The 12446-nt window shown below is 42.3% G+C and overlaps 1 pseudogene; it reads left to right on the top strand.

The window, feature by feature from the left end:
- The first annotated feature begins 4087 nt into the window (after positions 1-4087).
- Positions 4088-4915, top strand: LOC128779346 (TIP41-like protein; annotated as a pseudogene).
- The last annotated feature ends 7531 nt before the right edge of the window (positions 4916-12446 follow it).

The raw sequence follows: 12446 nt of genomic DNA, 5'->3' as shown, positions 1-12446 counted from the left end.
CAAACTGCACAGAACTCCAAAACGAAGGAGTTAAACAAACATTCATCCAGACTGGTAGGAGGGGCTTAGATAGGCAGGCGGGTGGAGAGGGTGCGCAGTAAGGCAGAGGACTGGGTGGGTGAGGCGGTGGCTGGTGGACCCGGTGGTCCCATATTCACATGTAAATAAGCCAGGAGGAACAACTGGGGAGTGAAACAGACCATGCAACCCAGGGTTTCAGCACGGGAAACTAAAGACTCAAAACCTCTGGCTGTAAAAGTCTGTGGGGGTTGTGGAGGCAGGAGAAACTACCAGTCTCACAGCAGAGTCTGTTGGAGAGGCTCACAGGGCCCTAGAAGGTACACAAACCCTCCCACCTTGGAATCGGCACCTGAAAGGACACAATCCACTTGTGAGAAGTGAAGGAAGTGATGGAAAGCAGGGCGAGAGCTGAGCAAGCAGCACAATTTCCTTTCTGACGCCTTCCCCACATACAGCGCCACAGTGCAGCAAGCAGGTTTGCCCCGCCCTGGCAAATACCTACGGTTCTGCCCCTTATTATGTAACAGCTGTGCTGAGCCAAAGAAATATGGCCCAAATGAAAGAACAGATCAAAATCCAGAAAAAGAACCAAGGCATGAAGAGATAGCCAACCTATTAGATGCAGAGTTCAAATTTCGATTGGGTGCTCACAGAAATAGTTGAGTATGATCACAAAATAGAGCAAAAAGTGAAGGCTTGAAAAGTGAAATAAAGGAAAATGCACAGGGAACCAACAGTGAAGGGAAGGATATCGGGACTCAAATCAACGATTTGGAACAGAAGGAAGAAATAAATATTCAACCAGAACAGAATGAAGGAACAAGAATTAAAAAAAAAAAAATGAGGAGAGGCTTAGGAACCTCCGGGACAACCTTAAACCTTCCAACACCCAAATCATAGGGCTGCTAGAATGAAAAGAGGAAGAAAAATAAGTTGAAAACTTATTTGAACAAATAATGAAGGAGAATTTCCCCAATCTGGCAAAGGAAATAGATTTCTAGGAAGTCCAGGAAGCTCAGAGTGTCCCAAAGAAGTTGGACCCAAGGAGGAACACACCAAAGCACATCATAATTACATTACCCAAGATTAAACAGAAGGAGGGAATCTTAAAAGCAGCAAGAAAAAAGAACACAGTTACTTACAAAGGAGTTCCCATAAGGCTATCAGCTCTTTTCTCAAAAGAAACCTTGCAGGCAAGAAGGGGCTAGAAAGAAATATTCCAAGTCTTGAAAGGCAAGGACCTACATCCAAGATTACTCTCTCCAGCAAAGCTATCATTTAGAATGGAAGGACAGGTAAAGTGCTTCCCAGATGAGGTCAAGTTAAAGGAGTTCATCATCCCCAAGCCCTTATTATGTGAAATGTTAAAGGGACTCATCTAAGGAAAAGCAGATGATCAAAAATATGCACAGTAAAATGACAACAAACTCACAACTATCAACAACTGAACCTAAAAAAGAACAGAATCACAGAAATGGAGATCACATGGATGGTTATCAGCGGGGAAGGGATGGGGCAAGAATAGGGAAAATGGCACAGGGAATAAGAAGCACAGAGGGTAGGTTCAAAATAGACAGGGGCAGGGTCAGAATAGTGTGGAAAATGGAGAAGCCAGAGAACTTAGATGTATGACTCATGGCCATGAACTAAGGTGGTAATGAAATTATTTTATATTAATCATAATATTTTTAGTGAGGACAATGTAAATAAATATGCCTCAGTGTTTTTGAAATTGTATCTAATAGTTTGTGATTAATAAATTCGTGACCTGGCTATGGGTGTATTACACTGTAGTACTTGGGTTTAGTGAGTACCGGAGCTAAAAGTGACACCTCACAACACGTATTATACCCAAATGGAGCAAACGCATTACTTCTGCGTTTTCTAAATCAGACATCTTTGCAATATATTTCCACAGATGCCAACATACCGTTGAAATTTGAACTTAAAATAAATCTAAAGCTGGTCATGTTTTATTTTAAAAGCATAATAAGCATATTTTGGGCATTTTTTTTAAGTAAGATAAAGTAGGTTAGAGAATTGTTTCTGACTGTGTTGAGCAGGCGTACATAAAGCTTCAGAGATCATTTGCTTGTGTTATTTTTTCAGCAAAGTCACAGTATAGCAGACCTGTTTCTAAACATCTGGTCTTTCCCCGCCCCCATATCATTAGTTTCTTTATAAAAAGTTGATTTTCACACTTGCTTTAAAAATGCAACCTCTGTATGGAAAGGACAGTGTGTGTGTTGAGTTTCTGGAAATGTAACATTGAGCTAGGTAGCACGCAGACATCCTTAAACAGTTGATCACAGTTTGAAACTTTATTAAGATCAAAGGTCTTGTACTGTGATGATTCCAAATGACTTTAGAACAAAATAATTTGCCTATGTCTTTAATGTGATATAACCTAAGTGCAAAGAACTTTGCTTTCTTAATTTTTTCAGTAACTTGACGTAATCCTGAGGTAATGTGTATGAAATCTTGTACACGGACCTTCTCTTTTCTCCAACAACAATTTGCAAGAATTAAACAAAAATATTAGAACTCATGATGTAGAGCACCTTTAAAATGTGCATGTGGCAACTCTGTCCACCGGAAAGAGTTAGAGACGAGCGTCAGTGCAATCGTGGCGACCACTGTCAGACCTGAAGTCGTGGTATGTAAAACTATCTCCTATTTCCGAAAATCACAGATGATTGGTGTAATCATAAGCTCTACGTCAGCGGCAGAATTTATGTACGGCAAGCTGGGAGCTTGTGACCACACCAGGAAACAGGATCGCAGTCCAATACCTCACTACACGTGGACTCGGGCATCGACTGATGAGGTTCCATTGCCAAAGGGGAGACACTGCATCAGTGTGAGCAGTGACTGCAACGAATGTAACACATCAAACACGTTTAAATTCAGGAGTTCCAAATGACCCTAAAATATTTTGGTGAACGTGAGACAATGTTAGGAAACCAGCTCATCAAAACTGGGAATAAAAATAATAATACTGTGTTTTTTAAACTTGTCTGTGTAATTTGCACATCGGCCTTCCAGATTGCCAATCATTAGCTTGTGGTGTGGGTGTGTGTTGGGGGTGGGGGGAGGTCCAAGGATTTTAGCTCATAAATGAAGAAGGAAGATAAAGTTAAAATGTCATTTTGCAAACTCTAATGACAACATAAACATAGGAAGCCTTCATTAATGGCCACTGACAACCTCAGTGCAGGTCAACTGCACTGCATAGAGACAACTACCAATGCAGGTCATCTTGCCAAAAAAAAAAAATGGACAATCTCATCAAATCTTACTAACAATCAATTTATGAGAATTATGGGAGTTAGACAAAGACAACACCATGGATATGTATTCAGCAAAATCCAGACTGCAGGCAAGTCTCTGTTACAAGCCACCCAGTTTCTTCAGCAACAATGAAATCGCAAAGTTAACAATAAATAAGAAAATAAAGGTGAATTTATAGACAAGATTTAGGAAGCTTATCCATTAACTGCCAAGTATAAGCCTTATTTATATCGCAATTCAAGCAAACATGTTTTACAAAAACTAATAACTCAAGCAAATGTGTTTTACAAAAACTAGTAACTCAATTATAAAATATAATGAATTTGATATTCGATAATATTTAGAAAGTGTCATTTTTTAATGGTGATAATTTATAGGGGTTTTGCTATGTGCCAAAAACCAGTGTTTGTACTCGTGTATGGGGAGGGGGTCTCTTTCCCCAGCTTTCCTGATGGCCAGCAGCTGAGCAGGCATCCCTGACCACCCCCCTCCCCCACGTGGGAGGACAGACCAGTATGGTCTGAACTCTCTTAGGAAGGTAGGAACTGGGGCACACAGCAGGAGGTGAGCAGATAAAGTCAAGTGGGGGGTGGGGTGAGGCTGGGGAATGGTGTGTACCGCTGTGGTCCCCTCCGCCCACTTGGGCCCCCCCTGGGCCAGGATGGCCCAAGGCTTCCAGAGCAGGACTTCTCCTTGGGGCCCTGGAGGCTGACAGCTACCAGCCCCCACGTCACTGAGGTCTGCAGACCCGGAGAAGTGAGCTGATGAATTGCATATGCCATCGCTCCCAGAAAAGATGTTTGGAGATGACGTTTTAAGAATCCACCACTTTTCTGGGTTTGGGATCGAGGTCAATGCCACAGATGCTTTAAGACGTCTGACCAACCACCCAGGAACGCTCAAAGGAGCCTGCGCGGCAGAGGGGCAGGAAAGCAGGACAGAGGGCCCACACTCCCAGGGGGTATTAAACCCTAGGGTGGGACCTGCAGGGCAGATTACAAGGGGACGTTACTTGGAGAATCACTCAAGTTGAAGGTTGTACGTACAACACATCTTGTAGACACAGAGAAACCGAAAGCCAGAGAACAGATGAGGTTTTTTGAAGAAGTTCTCCTGTTTGAGGATGAGTTCACCATCATGGAGTTTTCACTCTAAGTGTGAAAATTAGAGTAGAGTGCCTCCCAGCTTTTTCCTGCTGTTGCTTTTTTTACAGACTTGACACAGTGCTCATCAGAGTGAGTGACCCGAGACTTTACCAGAGGCCGACGAGACCAGCGTGTCACGAGAACATGCATCAGGAGACTGCAAAATCGCTCATTTAACGCCTGCTCCGCCTCCCGTCTTCACGGAGCCCCCTGAAGTAGCACAGGATTCCCCCATCAAGGAGGCCATTTGTGAAAAGCTGGGATTTCCAGAAAGAATGCGTCGTAACCCCCCAGACTCACGAGAACCTGCACCTGCGGGACAGAACGTGACCTGCCCCACGCTCACCGTGGACCTGACGGAGACCTTGGCGGTGCGGACAGGGGCACTTTCAGTAGGAGAATTAATGGCCTTGTCTGTGTGCAGGTTTTCTGTAGCCTTAACGGTAAAAAGAAAATAAAGGGATTGTTGCAGGCAAAACGAAAATAAAGTCAAGGTGGAATATCCTGCGATTGCCGCAGAGGCCCTGAGAAGCCTGCTCCCGTTTCCAACATCCCATCTTAGGGAAGCGGGGTTTCTGCAGGGACAGCAACCTAAACAAGACTACGGAGTAGACTGGACCTAAGCGACACGCTTCGGGTGTCACTGTCTCCCATCACCCCAGACCGGACCGTCTAGTTGCAGGGAGCAAGCTCAGGCTCCCGCTGATTCTGCACCACGGTGATTTGTCTGACTATGTCATCATATATTACTATGTAGTGGTAATAGAAATAAAGGGCGTGGTCAATGCAATGGCGCTGCAATCATCCTGAAATCACGCTCACCCTGGCCTGTGGGAAAACATTCTCCCACGAAACTGGCCTCTGGTGCCAGAAAGGTTGGGGCCCGCTGAGCTTTGGGGGCCCCTGGCTGTCCCAGGTCCTGGGTGTAGCCTAGAGATGGTGCCCATAGTCACTCAGCTTCTGGCGGCCCTGTGAGGATGTCGCCTGACTGCGGGAGACCAGGGGCCAGGGGGCAGGTGGACGCTCCCAGTGGGCGTGGAGGGAGGCTGCGGGCTTGTGCGGGGTCAGGATATCTCTGCAGGAGGTCCCCTGGAGCAGAGCGGTGTGGGAGGGGCACCACGGGGCCCTGCAGGGGCGAGGCGGGCCCAGCTGTGCGCTCTGGCTGAGCTCCCCTTCTGTTGTTGAATGCTCTGGCCACATTGACAAATATCTAGACTTTTTTTTAATGAGTTAAAAAAGCCAGCCTCTGTGTGACATGATACACATGAACAAAAGTTCTATTTTATTTTAAATGTATTTTCCTGGTGAAAATTAATCATTTAGTGATTTTGACCTTGTGGTTGCAAATATTTGTTCTATAATTTAGCTTTTGATTTAGAAAGTATCTGTGTTTTGCTGTGTATAGTGTGCACCCAGGTTTTTCGACCAAACTTTCGGGAAAACAGTATTTCATTTAAATTTTTTAATTCAATTTTTATTTATTTATATTTAGATACTTGTTTTTTGTACTATAAAGGAATTTTAGCATTTATTTTCGAACATGTTTGGTACAAGAGATCTTATGTAACAAATAATTAGAAAACACAAGAACAGACACAAGGTATTTCAGGCACTACCCATGTATGATGGGCATCCTTATATTTCCCTAAAAAATTTGGGCCAAAAAGTATGCATTATACATGGCAAAGTGTGGTAAGTTTGCCCCTGGAGTTCAAAGTGACAATCCAGTAGAGAGAGTTAGTTGTTCAGCTGGTCATTCACATTACATAGTTTCTACAGAGCTTTTGTTTGAGAGACAGAATTTACTCTTGGGCTTATATATTTTGTGATGCAACTTTCCTTCCTTCACAGAAGTGACCTTCGAGTGTTTCCTTATTAAATAGAACTGCGCAAGTGTTAACCAGCGTCATGGGTCTCCTACGATGACTAATGTGTTCTAACACTCACTGGAGGCCTTTGCCACCACTCTCTGGGTTTCTTCGAACACATTCGCTGACCCTGGCGGCAGACTGACCTTCCCATCACCTGGTTTCCCTGCCCGACTTCAGCCCTGTTTGGCAACATCAAAAACAGGTTCTTCTGTAGAACTTCTTTTTCCAAGTAAGAAGCTTCAAAGGCCGCTCTCAAATTTGAATTGTCCTACCTACACATCTTTTTAATTACAAGAGTCTCCTAAGTGTGACCTACTCTGATCATTTTTCAGGTTTGTCTCTTTGTTCTGGAGGCTTAATGTTAATGCTTTTTACTAAGAGGGTGGTTTGACATTATTAATTAGCTAATATTGTGAGGCAATTGCACACTTGAGTTGGAATTTATTGTTAATAATTATAGAGTAAAACCATATTTGAATTAATAGTTTTAATACTTTGAATGTTGTATTTATTTAAAATCCTTTTGAGTATTTGAGAGCACTGATTTTTTTACCTCAGAGTCTGGCTAATTAATGTACATACAATGCTGGTTTGAGTTTTTTCACTTTCTTGCTGTTCCTTTTATGAGTAAAAATAAATGTTAAAACAAATCTCTAGACAATAGATGTTGCGGAGTAGAAAAATAAAAAGAAAACAAAAGGTAAATCATCAATAAATCACATAAACCTAACAAAATAAATGAGCCAGCAATATACTGGCTGCAGTAATATAAAACATATAAACACCTTAATTAATAAGCTCGAACAGCCCTGAACAGTGTGACTCAGTGGGTTGTAGTATCATCTGGTACACCTGAAGGTCAGGGGTTCGATTCCCAGTCAGAGCACATAATTAGCTGTGGGTTGGATTCCTGGTCAGGGCACATGTGGGAGGCACCCGATCGATGTTTCTCTCTCTCTCTCTCTCTCTCTCCCTTCCTCTCTCTCCAAAGGCAATGAAAAAATGTCCTAGGGTGAGGATTAAAAAAATAAGCTTGAACATAAAAACAGGAACTACTGCTCTATGTATACTGGTGTATGTATACTGGTGTATATCACACTCTTTAAAAAGAGACTGGAGATTCTTTACAAAGACATATGAAACTGTCAAAAAACGGGTCATGCATTTCACCATAAAGTGAGTCGCAATAAACTGCATTGGGTCAAAGCATTAAAAGAATTACCAATATTATTGAATATATATTTGTAATATATTGTTTATGTGTGTGTGTGTGTGTGTGTATCATGTGTGTGAACTCCTATTATGGGGAAATCTCCAAGATACATTGCTAAGAGAATAAAATGTACATAACATTTGCTTATATTAAAGAATGGAAGGGTCACAGCCAACGAGGATGGTTTTCTGTAGAGAGAGGAGGCCCACAGCATGACTCAGACAGAGTGGAAATTCTTCTTTGTACTTTATTTTTTTACTTTTTACTGTGAGGTCATCAAATATTTCACATAATGTGCAACAAAATTAAATTTAAAAAATTAAATCCATAAATATTAGAAACAACCAAATCTAACTTTGTATTCAACTTTTAGCCTAACCGCAAAAAAAAAAAAGGGAAAAATACTTTTTGTTCTCCTACTTATGTGATAAAGTGTATGGTTTGAAAATCATTTTTCTAACTTCTTTTTAAAATATATTTTATTGATTATGCTATTACAGTTGTCCCATTCCCCCCGCCCCTTTATTTCCCACCACCCTGCACACCCCCTCCCTCCCACATTCCCTCCCGACTTAGTTCATGTCCATGGGTCATACATGTAAGTTCTTTGGCTTCTACATTTCCTATATTGTTCTTAACCTCCCCCTGTCTGTTTTCTACCTACCATTTATGCTACTTATTCCCTGTACCTTTTCCTGCATTCTCCCCTCTCCCCCTCCCCACTGACAACCCTCCATGTGATCTCCATTTCTGTGATTCTGTTCATGTTCTAGTTGTTTGTTTAGTTCATTTTTGTTTTTGTTTAGGTTCGGTTGTTGATAGTTATGAGTTTATTCTCATTTTACTGTGCATATTCTTGATCATCTTCTTTCTTAGATAAATCCCTTTAACATTTCATCTAATAAGGGCTTGGTGATGATGAACTCCTTTACTTGACCTTATCTGGGAAGCACTTTATCTGCCCTCCCATTCTAAATGAAAGCTTTGCTGGATAGAGTAATCTTGGATGGACGTCCTTGCTTTTCATGACTTGGAATACTTCTTTCCAGACCCTTCTTGCCTGTAAGGTTTCTTTTGAGAAATCAGCTGATTGTCTTATGGAAACTCCTTTGTAAGTAACTGTCTCCTTTTCTCTTGCTGCTTTTAAGATTCCCTCCTTCTCTTTAATCTTGGGTAATGTATATATGATGTGCCTTGGTGTGTTCCTCCTTGGATCCAACTTCTTTGGGACTATCTGAGCTTCTTGGACTTCCTGGAAGTCTATTTTCTTTGCCCAATTAGGGGAAGTTTTCCTTCATTATGTTTTCAAATAAGTTTTCAATTTCTTGCTCTTCCTCTTCTCCTTCTGGCACCCCTATGATTCGGATGTTAGAACGTTTAAATTTGTCCCGGAGCTTCCTAAGGCTCTCCTCATTTTTTTGAATTCTTGTTTCTTCATTCTGTTCTGGTTGAATGTTTATTTCTTCCTTCTGGTCCAAATCATTGATTTGAGTCCCAATTTCCTTCCTGTCACTGTTGGTTCCCTGTACATTTTCCTCTACTTCCCTTTGGCCTTCACTTTTTCCTCTATTTTGTGACCATACTCAACCATTTCTGTGAGCATCCTGATTACCAGTATTTTGAACTGTGCATCTGATAGGTTGGCTATCTCTTCATGGTTTATTGTATTGTTTCTGGATCTTTGATCTATTCTTTCATTTGGGCCATTTTTTATTTTGTGTCGGCACGCCTGTTATGTAGAAAGGGGTGGAGCCTTAGGTATTCACCAAGGAGGGGCAACCCTCTTTGCTGCATTGTGGCACTGTATGTGCGGGAGGGGTCCCAGAGGGAACAGTGCCACTTGCTCCACTTTCAGCTGACTTTTAGTCACTTCCCCTGCTACCCACAAGCAAACTGGGTCCTTCTGGTGCTTATTCCTGGGTGAGTGGACTTGTGTACATTGTAGGACCCTCTGAGTCTCTCCAATGAACTCTCCTGTGAGACTCAGAGTTTCTCCTGCCACCTCAACCCCCACAGGTTTTTTCAGTCAGAGGTTTTGAGGTTTTATTTCCCCTGCACTGGAACCCTGGGTTGCATGGTCTGTCTCACTCCCCAGTTGTTTCTCCCAGTTTGTCCACATGCAAATGTGGGACTGCCTGCTCACCAGCTGCTTCCTGGCAGGGTCTGACAGCTGCTGCCTTGCCACACGGCTGCCCATCTCTGCCCCTCCCAGCAGTCTGGATGAACGTTTCTTCTTTAACTCCTTGGTTGTCAGACTTCCATACAGTTTGATTTTCTGGCAGTTCTGGTTGTTTTTTGTTTTTAATTTTTTTGTCCTTTTGGTTGTGTGAGGAGGCAGAATGTATCCACCTATGCCTCCATCTTGACCAGAGGTCTGAAAATTATTTTCTTTCGGAGTGATGTTTCCCTCCACTATCCTATCAAAAATTGGATGTTATGATAGTTAATTTCATGTGTCAACTTCATTGGGTCACACAATGCCCAGATATGTGTATGTACCACAGCTTCTTTATCACTCATCTATTGATGGAAGCCTAGGCTGCTTCCATATGTTGGCTATTGTAATGCTGCAGTGAGCATAAGGGTGCATATATCTTTTTGAGTTAGTGTCTTTCTTTCTTTCTTTTTCTTTCTTTCTCTCTCTCTCTCTCTCTCTCTCCCTTTCTTCCTTCCTATAAATACCCAGAAGTAGAATTTCTGGGTCATGTGGTAGTTCTATTTTTAATTTTTTACTATTTTGCATAGTGGCTCCACTAATCTATAATTCCACCAAAAATGTACAAGTGTTCCCCTTTCTCCACATCCTCACCAGCACCTGTTGTTTGTTGATTTATTGATGACAGCCATCTGACAGGTGTGAGGTGATACCCTATGTTTTTTATTCGTATTTCCCTGATGATTAGTGGCAACTACTTATATGAGTGTGCATACTGGGTTTGGAAGACAACATGGAACAAAGTGAACTCTGATGCATTAAGAGTAGGAGTGACAGCTGCACAATCACTTTGACAATCAGGAGTCACCTGGTAAATGGTCTATGACCCATTTATTTCTCTGCCAGGTGCTCACTCCTAACACGATTCCTACTTTCACAAGACTTGCCCAGAGGCGCTCATTGAATTTTTATTTGCAACAGCAGGAGATTGGAGAGCTGATGTTTAAACAACGTAACACGACATAGCAGTTCTATTGTAAGTGATTTCCAACCATCAGCACTTGCGTGAATGAATCTCCCGGGCAAGAAGCTGAGTGCAAAAAAGAAAAGTCAAAGGAACACTCTCAGCGTGACTCTCTGAATCTAATGCTCCAACGAGATACACACATATTTGAAGATACAAACACTTGAGATAAAATTAGAGAAATCTCAAGGAATTGACTTGAATAACATTGAGGCTGCTGCCGCTGCCCGGGGTCAGCAGGAGTGGACACGCGGCGTCCGAGTGCCGATGTGCATTTCCTGCGTGTGTGGTGACCGCGGATTGTTCTGTTTTACTTCAAACATGTGAATACTAAGAGGATATATAATATGTTGTGTGTGCAATATATTTCATGTAAGAATTAAAATAATTTTAAAAGTGTCAAAATCAGCATAAAGCCACCAAGCAGAGCTCGCTCTACAGCGTCCTGTTACTGAGTACGGTTTTGCTGCCCCCCTCCCCCCCACTTGCAACCAGAAACATGCTCCTAATAAGCAGACGGTCCGTGTGGCGTGTTCAAGGAGCAACCCGATATGGCAGATACTCAGCAACACTTATATTGGGTTGGCCAAGAAGTTCCTTTGGTTCTTTCCATACGATGGCTGTAATAGTGTTTAGTTGTCTGTAGCTTCATTCGAAACAATTTTGTTAGATTGTACTGTGACAGCTGTCATATTGGCATACATTTTTTAAAAAACATTAAATTGGTGGATTTTTGTGTAGCCATTTTGATACTGAAGATGAAAAAATATGCAACATTTTTGGCATGTTACACTTTATTATTTCAAGAAAGGTAAAAACGCAACTGAAACCGAAAAAGGGTTTATGCCGTGTATGGGAAAACAGTTGGAAACTACCGTAGTACAAGGCACATGTTACAGGTGAAATTTATGTTGTTGATAAGAAGCATTTCACTGTACACACACATGCACACACGCAGGCACACACATGCACCCACGCAGGCACACACACTTCAAACTGAACGCAATAGAAGAATAACTTCTATTCCAAAAAAGCCCAATAATTATGAGACAGAGCATGACAGGTGAAAAGAGTAAAGTGGATATAAAATAACAAAATCAGAAGTCATGGAAACAAAATGCAGTCACTGGACTAAAAAAATAAGTAAATGAAAGGGGAAGGGGAAGAAGGCATGGGGGGAATAAGTGGTAATGGAAAATGCAATAAAGATCAACCACTAGAAAAATAAAATAAAATAAATGAAATGCAATCCAGAATCAACATAGTCAAAGAACACTGAGAGGATCAGAGAGTGACCCCGAGGCATTGCCTCAGGATGTGCCGGAGACAAGAAGATGAGAACTGTGGGCAGCTGTCACACGGGGAGAGTGGGGAGCACGCGTGGGCGGGTGCAGCAGCTGAGCATGTACAACCCTTACGCAGCCACACACAGAGACCCAGCACCACAGCGTGTTAGAAAATTGTGTGGTTTTCCAAATGGTAAGTAACGAAATATTCAGAGCATTAGCACATATGTTATCTCATGAAAAATAGCATCCTACTCTCGCCAACACATGGCATTGGAATCCTATCTGAAATCGGCAGGAGGAAGAAATGGGGGCGCGGAGGCTACGGGAGGCCTAAGCCACGTTTCCACCCAGAGGACGTGTGCAGCCAGATGGGGAGGCAGAACTCTCAGCAGACAATGACAAGCATGATTTGGAACCGAGCGGAGCCCTCAAAGTCG

Source organism: Desmodus rotundus, chromosome 10, assembly GCF_022682495.2.
Source record: "Desmodus rotundus isolate HL8 chromosome 10, HLdesRot8A.1, whole genome shotgun sequence".
NCBI classification, from domain to species: Eukaryota; Metazoa; Chordata; class Mammalia; order Chiroptera; family Phyllostomidae; genus Desmodus; species Desmodus rotundus.
The sequence above is the reverse complement of the archived record's forward strand: the minus strand, read 5'-3'. Positions and strand labels throughout refer to the sequence as shown.